Raw genomic sequence first — 10,202 nt, forward strand, 5'->3', positions numbered from 1 at the left:
ACTAACATTGATACACTTAACCCTTCCCAGCAATACAAGGATCTGAGACACCTCCAAAAGCCTCATGGTGGAAAATGCTATCCACGTGCAAAGAAAGAACTATGGAGTTTGAATGCAGATCAAAGCATACTATTTGCTACTTTTTTCTTCTGTTGTGTTTTGTTTCCTCTTTCTGGCAGTTCCTCTTATTATTTCTAATTCTTACATACAACATCACTAATTAGAAAATATGTTTAATAGGAATGTATATGTATGGCCTATATCAGATTGCACACCATCTTAGGAAGGGAGAGGGGAAAGGAGGGAGAGAAAAATTTAAGACTCAAAAGCTTATGGAAGTGATTGTTGATAATTCAAAATAAATTAATTAAAATAATTTTTTTTTAAATGGAGGTTATCGAATGAAGACCAGCTAGGAGAGACTGAAACCCACCAAACTGATGACCTATCTGTATGGAGCCTAACATGAAGGTTCACTTTAAAAAGGTATCTGAACTGAAAACAAAGTAGACATCAAAGTATTGGAGAATGTTTACATTTAGAATACGAATGTAATGGAATATTTTGTTGTTGTACAGTTGTTTCAGTCACGTCTGACTCTTTGTGACTGATTCTTCATGACCCCAAATCGGGATTTTCTTGGCACAGATACCGGAGTAGCCATTTCCATCTCTGGCTTATTTTACAGATGAGGAAACTGAGGTAAACAGTGACTTGCCCAGGTTCACACAGTTAGTAATATTACTGTCCTATACTAAAAAAAATACAAAGAATACAAAGGTTGCTGGGAAGACATATTACATGATACAAAGTGAAGTTAGCAGACCTAGGAAATGATACCCACAGCGAGTACAAAAATGTGTAGCACAGGGGCAGCTAGGTGGCACTGGTCTTGGAGTCAGGAGCACCCGAGTTCAAATCTGCCCTCAGACACTTGCCACTTAGTAGTTGGGTGACCCTGAAGTCACTTAACCCCATTGCCTAGCCAAAAAAAAAATCTCCAAAGAAAAATGTGTAACACAGGCTCTGAAATTGCTATTTTATCTCCAGTATTATAAGGATAACCCAAAGAGGGTAGAAGGTATCTTTTCTAATACTGTCATCTACAAGCTCCTATACATGTGATTCCTCCTATGATTATAAACTATTAATCAGTCAGTCAGACTTAATTCACTTCTATAAATGGGTATTTAGTATGGTGATATAGTTGGTACAAAACATTCCCTTTGGGGCAGCTAGGTGGTACAGTGGATAGAGCTCCAGCCTTGAAGTCAGGAGGACCTGAGGTTCAAATCCAGTCTCAGACATACAACACGTCCTAGCTGTGTGACCCTGGGCAAGTCACTTAACCCCAATTGCCTAGCAAAAAGCAAAAAAACAAAAACAAAAACATTCCCTTGGTCATCCCCCTCCAAGTCTATGATACACTGCCATGAGTTCATATAGAAAAAAGGGAAAGTGAGCTCACACTTAGAGAAGAAGTGACAAAGGGGTAACTCACAACTTCTGGAAGTCTTTTTGCTGGAATCCTCTAGATCCCTTTAGGTATGGTCTGGCCTCTCTGCTGGGCTCTATGTAGAGCCTTAATTCTGCCTTTTCTCAGTCTATTTAGTCTATTTTTGGCTTCTACTGCAGATACTGCCACCAGCCCCTGATCTCCCAGGGATGCTGCTAGGATGGCAATAGAAAGTCCAAATTCTCCAAACGTCTAAAGTTCATAAGTTTCTCCTCTAGTCAAGGAAGGTGGGAGAATACCAGGACCAAGGTCATAGTCAAAGACCAAGGTAATCTTCTCTCTTCTCCAAACTATTTATTTTCAGGAGTCTGGCTAGAGCCTTCCACCACTAAGCTTCTAGATGCTCAAATCTCTGGGTTCTGAACTGGTCTGCTCTTTTTTAGGGTAACTCATAGAGCATGACCAAGTTTCCTCAACCAAGCTGGACACATTTCCAATGCACAGTAATTCCAATTCTTTCAATGGCTTTCAATGATATCTATATTCATCAAGTACTTATTTTTTGCACTTAATCTAAAACCTATGATGAATTGAACCATGGCATCAGGGTGTAGCATCTTGACACTTTACCTGGGGTGGGGTGATTTGATTGATTGATTCAGTCAACCCCGCCCTTACAAATGTAAATGAAAAGAACAACAACAAAATTATTAGATCTGAATGCTACCAGATTATAATGGCCAAACTTGGCTCCAAAGAAGAGACAGGAGAAGATAGTAGAAGTCCCCACCTTATTTGCAGAGGAGGGGGACTATGGGTGTGGAACATTCACATATTATGTCAGATTTTTTTTATGTATTGATTAACTCCCCTCACCTTTTTATTCTTTGTTAAGAGATGGTTCTCTGGGAAGGGAGAAGAAGGGGAAAATATTAATAAATATAGGTCATGTCAAATGCAGCAGATAGATTGAGAAAAATTAAAACTGAAAAAAGACCAGGTCTAAAAAACTACATCTCAGTGTCCTGAAATACCTTGGGGATGTGATTTCTGAGTCACTTTTGGTGATCTTTAAAAGAAAAATGAAGAAAAGCTGAAGTAGCAGCAGGGTAGAAATCTGTTTCCAAATCTCTCACGTGCTCAATTTATTTGGATCTCTTTTCTCCTCATTGTAGAGCTGATGGAGAAGAGGATGGAGGAGTAGTCTCCTAAAGCCCTCTTCTGCAGGGTACCTAAAAGCAATCCAATTCCTTTAGGGTAGCATTGGCTATAGACATATTTGTGCCTGTCAAGCTCAATGTATCTGCCTATTATTTCCTATGGTGTACTACCAGCTACAATGTCCAAGCTATGTCACTATCTATATGAGCTTGGATAGGTCACTTCATTTTCACAGAACTCAGTTTCCTCATCTGTAAAAAAAAAAAAGGGAGGGGGTATTAAACTAGACAAGATGACCTGTGGGATCTCTTTCAATACCCCTATGACTACAAGTGGGTAAATATTCAATTTTCACAAAAAAAGAGGTATTTTTCAAGTCATAGCATGCCTTCTTACTTCAGATTTCCAGAAGACATAGAGAAGTGTTGATCATTATTAGGCAGCATAGGTTCATCAAGAACAAGTCAAGGGAAACTAATATTCCTTTTTTTTTTTTGGCAATGCTTCCTGTTGGAGATGTGAGGTCCTACAGAGAGATACAGCTGACTCCCAAATCTATGCGCTTCCACTTTCACCCTGAACTTTAGTCTCAGATTTCCAGTTGCTTGCTAGACACCTCCATTTAGAAGGTTATCTTAACATGTCCAAAACTCATCATCTTTCGTCTAAGCCTTCACTATCCCCCAACTCCTCTATTTCTATTGATGGTACCACCAGGCACTCAGACCTAAAACCTTAGAATCATCTTTGATTTTTCCTACACCCACTTTCATTTTCTCTCATTCAACCAACTGTCAAGTCTCATTGTTTCTACTTCCATAATATCTCATGCAAATGTCCCCACTTCTTCCCTCACATGCTATGGACCCTAGTTCAAGCCCTCTTCACTTCTTAGGTTAACCTTTTTTTTTTTTTTTGAGGCAATCAGGATTAAATAACTTGCCCAGGATCACACAGCTAGTAAGTGTCTGAGGCTGGATTTGAACTTAGGTCCTCCTGACTCCAGGCCAGTGTTCCATCTGCTGAACCACCTAGCTGCCCCTTCCCTTGACTTTCTGACCAGTCTCTTTGCCTTTAGATTCTCCCATCTCCAGTCCATCTTTCCTATAGTTGCCAAAAACAATTTTCCTAAAGCCATATCGGAACATATAATTTTGTTTTGTTCTAGATCTGTGATTTCTTTGGTGTAGTGAACTCCTGGTAGGGAGATAATTCACTACACAGGTGCAGATCAGAATCATGGGATTTAAAAATCAGAAAAATCTCAGCACCCCCTTGTCCAACCATACACAAAAGGAATCTCTGCCATAACATCCCTGAGAAGTGATTGTCTAGCCTGTGCTTGAAGAACTCCAAAGAAGGCTAACCCATCACCTTCCAAAGTAGGCTGTTTGAAAAACTCTCTTCAGGATTTTTTCCCCCTGATATCAAGCCCAAACTGGCCTCTTTGTAACTTCCACCCATTTTCCTGGTTTTGTCCCCTGGGGCCAAATAAAATGTCTAATTCCTTTTCTTCATGATGGCTCTTCAAATACTTGAAGTCAGCTATCCTTCTCCAAGTCTTCATTCACTCAAACTAAACCTGACCAGTTCCTTGAATTGTTATGGTATGGACTGAAGGCTCTTCAGCATCCTGATTGTCATCTTCTAGACTCTTTCCAGTTCATCAATAACCTTCTTACAGCTGTGGTACCCAGAACTAAGCATGATGCTACAGATGAGGTTTCATAACGATGAAGAACAGTGGGACTCTCTGGTTCTCAAAAGCATGCCTCTCTTAATGAAGTTCAAGATCACATCACCTATTTTTTGGCCTGCTACATCATACAGAGCTTGTAGTCCACTAAGCCTACAATCTTTTTTTCAAAACAATTGCCATCTAGCCATATTTGCCTCATCTTATAAATGTGAAGTGGATTTTCTTGTATCCAAAAGCAAGATTTCACATTCATCTATAGTGTATCTCTACTTATTAGTTTTAGCCCAATACTCTTGCCTATCAAGACCATCTGTCATCCATCCACTCTGTTAGCTGTCTTCCAGCTGTGTGTCATTTGCAAATTAATTATCCTATCTGTGTCTTTATCCACGTCATTAATAAATATGTTATACAGCACAGGTTCAAGCACAGATCCCTAGGCTATTCCCCTGGAGACTTTCTGCAGTGTAGACATTGAACTATTTTTAAAAAAATTTTATTAATTTATTTTGATTTATCAACAATCACTTCCATATGCTTTTGAGTTGAAAATGTTTCTCCCCCTTCCTCCCCCCCACCCTCCCCAAGACGGCAACAATCTGATATAGGCTTTATATTTACATACCCATTAAACATATTTTCACATTAGTGAAGCTGTAAGTAAAAATTAAAACCAATAGGAGGAACCATCAGAAAGATGAAACAAAACTCAACAGAAGGTAAAAATAAGTGGTAGCGATTCGACTTCCATAGTTCTTTCTTTGGATGTGGACAGCATTTTCCATCCCGAGGCCTCTGGAGAAGACATTGAACTATTAACAACTATTCATTGAATCCAGCCATCCATTCAACTCTGAATCTAGATATCTGATTGTATTGTCATCTAATCTATATCTCTCTCTACTCTCCGCAAGACTAGTGTTAGATACTTTATCAAAAGGAATCACTAAAAGTCTAGGTAAATTATATCCGTAGCATTTCTTCTCATCTATTAGTTTAGTAATCCTGTCAAAAGGAAGTGAGGTGAAGGCTGGCATGATCATTCTTGAAACCCCACCAACTCTTTGTAATCATTGGTTCTCTTAATAGATCATCTCTTTAATGATCCATTTAAAAATTTTCCCAGGAATCAAAGTCAAGTTATTTGGCTTTGATTTTGAATATGTATCTAATATGTATGTATGTATGTATCTTTTATGTATCTAATATGTATGTATGTATGCATCTTTTATGTATCTAATATGTATCTTTTAATCTTAGAGAGTTAGATACAACACTGAGAGGTTACATGACTTACCCACAGCTACTTAGTATGAACTAGAGACAAGACTTGAACCCACCTCCTCCTGACTTGAAGCCATGACCACTAAGCTACACTGCAGTGTGCAATGAGAGTTCCCAAACTCTTAAACCAATGGTCCCTCTACTCACACTATATTCTAAGGGCACCATTAAAAAAGACCTGTATAAAAGCATTCATAGCAGATGTGTTTATAATAGAAAAAAATAAAAAAATTGTAATTAATCCACATGTTCAATGGTTGGTAATGATACAACTAAGTATGACTCATTAAGATGATGGAATGTCATATCGTAAGAAATACTGAATATGAACATAAGAAAAGAATATTAGAAGTATAAGATTATGCAGCATGAAAAAGTAGTCAGAAAAGGAATAGGCATGCTGAAAACTACATAAAATAGCAACAACAAAATCAGGGAAAATTTGACAAAACATCTTAAATTTGAATTAATTTTTAAGAACTTTTGTTGTTGTTCAGTCATTTTCAGTCATGTTCAACTCTTTGTGACTCCATTTGGGATTGTCTTGGCAAAGATACTGGAGTGGTTTGCCATTTCTTTCTCCAGTTCATTTGACAGATGAGGAAACTGAGGCAGATAGGGTTAAGTGACTTGCCCAGGGTCATACAGCTAGTAAGTGTCTGAGGCCAGTTTTGAACTCAGGAAGATGAATCTTTCTGACTCCAGGTCCAGCACTGTAGCCACTGTACCACCTAGCTGCTTCTTTTTTTTTTAATTTAATTTTTTTTTTCAGGCAATTGGGGTTTAAGTGACTTGCCTAGGGTCACGCAGCTAGTAAGTGTCAAGTGTTTGGTCTGAGGCTGGATTTGAACTCAGGTCCTCCTGACTTCAGGGCCGGTGCTCTAACTGCCTCTTTAAAAACTAAGACAATTAAGTAATCTTTTAATTAAAAAAAAGAAAAAACTAAGGCAACCACAACCAAAACAAAATGATACTTGAAGAAAGAAAGAAAATCACATGTAGGTCATGCTCTTTAATAACACATCAATGGTCATTAAGTTTCTCAAACTATTCAATAGGGAATGATTATATCCTTGAACTAGGAGCTGAAGTACAACTCTCATCATTTTACTTTTCCTTCTCAAAAACTTTCAGTGATTTCTTACTGCCTCTAAAATAAAATACAAACTCCTTAGCTAGGCCTTGAAGGCCCTCTACAATTTGCTTCCAATCTCCTTTTCCAGCTTTATTTCATATGACTCATCTTCAACTACTCCACTCTCCAGCCAAATTGGATTTCTTTGTGTTCCTGATTGTCCTCTGCCCTCTCCCACCTCCAAGCATTTGCACAGGGTCCAACATATCCCATACACATGAAATGTACTTCTGTTCATTTCCAAAAATTAAAATCTTTCTTTTCCTTGGATTTCATCAAGGTATTTGACAGTATTTCACAACATATTTTCTCACAAGATGGGAAAATATGAAGGTGGGTTCAGAATTAGCTGAAGAGTAGAAGCCAAAGAATGGTGACTGATGGATTGATGTCAACCTCGAGGGGTTCTCTAGTGGAGTATCTCAGGTCTCTGTCTTTGGTCTGTTTGCTTTAACATTTTTATCAATTACCTGGATGAAGGAACACTTGCATAAGGCATGCCTGTCAATTTTTTGGTTGATGTCTGGTTGGGAGAAATAGGCTGATAAGAAATGATGAGCAGAATAATTTCAAAAAACCTTGGAAGATTTATATGAACAGATGCAAAGTGAAGTGAACAGAATCAGAAGAACATTGTACACAGAAACAGCAATACTATACAATGATCGACTGTGAAAAACTTAGGTATTCTGATCAATACAATGATCTAAGACAATTCCATGATGAAAAATGCTATCTACCTCTGGAGAGAGAACTGATGAACTCTACATGTATATTGAAGCATACTTTTTTTTGGGGGGGCAGGAGAGACAAAGAGACAGAGAGAGAGAGACAGAGACAGACAGAGACAGAAATAGGTAACATGTTGAATAACATAATAGACATGTAAAAGATACACTGAATCAAATAAAAGTTAAACTTAATAGGAGCATATATAAAGCCCTATGTTTGGGTTCAAAAGCTCAATGATAATAGTACAATATATTAGAAGTTTGATTAGACAACTAGTCAGATGAAACAGACCCAGGGATTTAGTGGCCTGGAAACTCACTATGAGTCAACAGTATGACTCTGCAACTACAAAATACAGACTGTATTAATGAGCATAGTGTCCACAGTAAGAAAGGTTATAGTTCCATTTTATTTAGAGTTATAGATCTGATGCTGAAAGTGATTTCAAAGGCCATATAGCCCAACCCTCTCCTTTTACAGATGAGGTCTAGATCTAGTGACTCGTCCATGATCATACAGGTAAGCATTCCAGGTAGGACTTGAACCTAGATCCTCTGATTCCTATGTCAGTGTTCTTTCTAGTGTACCATGCCACCTTCCCCAAGCAAGACCAGTATTGTGTCATCTTTTGAACTGTATTTTTGAAAATACATTGACAATTTGGAATGAGCCCAGAACATGGCTACCAGGGTGATGAGGCCCCAAGAAACCATGCCAGCAATAATCAGTTATAGGAACTGAGTCATTTATCCTAGAAAAGACTTAAGAGGGACAAGGTAGCTGTTTTTAAATATTTGAAGTGCAAGACTTGTTTTATGTGGCCCTAGAGGACAGACGTGGAAATAATGGACAGAAGTTGCAGAAAGACAGATTTGAGCTTAACAGAAGGAAAAATCCTAAAAATTCTGATTGTCTAAGAGTAGAATAGACTGCCTCAAGAAGCTGCAGGTTCCTTATTGTTGGAGGTCTCTACAGGTAGTGGCAGGATAACCAATTGATAGAGAGTTTACAGAGTAAAAGAAAAGGAAGGAAACAAGCATTTATTAAGCGCCTACTATGTGCTAAATATTATCTCATTTAATGCTCAAAATCATCCCAAGAGGCAGTTTGGAAAAGATGGACTCTCAGGTCTGTTTCCAATTCTGAGATTCTATAGTCTTTCACTTGACATAAATAGAACTTAGCTGATGTCCCAAATCAGTTCACAATTTTACATCTGAATACCTTATAAAATCATTGCCTTTTCTGAATATTAGCTTTTAAAATTTTGCCAAAAGAATACTTTTAAAAAATTTAGTCTATGCTTAAGGAAGAGACAATTTGTACATTTTTTAAAAAATCAATAATTTCTCCACATGTTTGCACTTTTAGCCATATTTGTAAATTCATTCTAAGTTCAGAAAGTCTTATTCACCAGAAGACTGCCTCCCCATGTGTGTATTCATATATATGTATTTTATACATATAGACATAGACATGTATATGTATATAACACATATTTTCTCTTAAAATTTTCAATTAATTAAAAAAATTTTTTTGGCCACAGCAATTCATGAAACCATCTCCTGAGGTGGAAGAGTTGGAATCTGGCCTGGTAGCAGGAGTACCATGCTCATGAAATCACACCTCTTTTGAAGTTGAAGTTGTAAATTAAATATGAGATGCTTCAGCAGCCCCACACTGTGCCTAGCTTTAAAACATTCTGCTGCTAGCAAAGTATTTTCAGTAACACCAGCTGTTTTAAAAGTTGATTGTCTTCATTCTCAAACTATGTGCAAGCAGATTACCCTTAGCCAAATATATTTATTTGGACAGTAATATTGACCAGATAACTGAATTCTTTTCTCCCCCATCACTGTCCAGACTGGTTTGCCCATAAAATTACCACAAGAAGCTTATACTATCTCAAGATTCAACTAGCCAAGATCTCTCAACCAGAAGTAAGGACACATTTTTTTCTCTCTCGACTGCCATATTTTCCATAGACTTTCATGCAAAAATCAAAAACCCAGCTCCAAGTAAAATAGCAAGGCCGTTTTTGGAATGAGCTACACTCCCTTCTGGGTAGGGACTTTCCATCATCCATATTCCTTTGACTTGGGGCTTGGCTCTCTTTCATTTCCCCCCTCCTTTGGCTGAAGGGAGAAGATCTTGTTTCGTGAGCTGCTATCATCTGCTCATAGCTGTTCTGGGATCCAGAGGAAGCATGAGATTCCCTTTGGAGTTATGTGGTCAATTAAGCTGCCGTGTACACTAAGATGAATGAATGATATCAGTCTGGCAATTGTTGAGAACTAAAATGGGGCCTGGGGTCATAATGATCCCTTGTGAAATAAACATGTGGATTATAGGATCAAAGACTTAAAGTTAGAATTTAGAGGTAGAAAAGGCCTTAAAGAGGATCTAGTCCAATCCTTCCATTTTACAGATGAGGAAACTGAGGCCAACTGGTTAAATGACTTGCCCAAGGTCACCCAGCTAGTAAATGTCTGAGGCAAGATGTGAATTCAGGTCTTCCTGACTCCAATTTCCTCATCCATAAAATAAGCTAGAGAAGGGAACGGCAAACCACTGCAGTATCTTTGCCAAGAAAACCCCCAATGGGGTCATGAAGAGTCAGACATGATTGAACAATAACAACAACAATTTCCTGACTCCAAGTCAAATGCTCTCTCTACTACTCTGTGTAAAACAGATACAGCCCACTGATTGGAGAAGCCATTTTTATCACTTCC

This window comes from Phascolarctos cinereus, unplaced genomic scaffold, assembly GCF_003287225.1.
Source record: "Phascolarctos cinereus isolate Bilbo 61053 unplaced genomic scaffold, phaCin_HiC Scaffold_5;HRSCAF=322, whole genome shotgun sequence".
NCBI lineage: Eukaryota > Metazoa > Chordata > Mammalia > Diprotodontia > Phascolarctidae > Phascolarctos > Phascolarctos cinereus.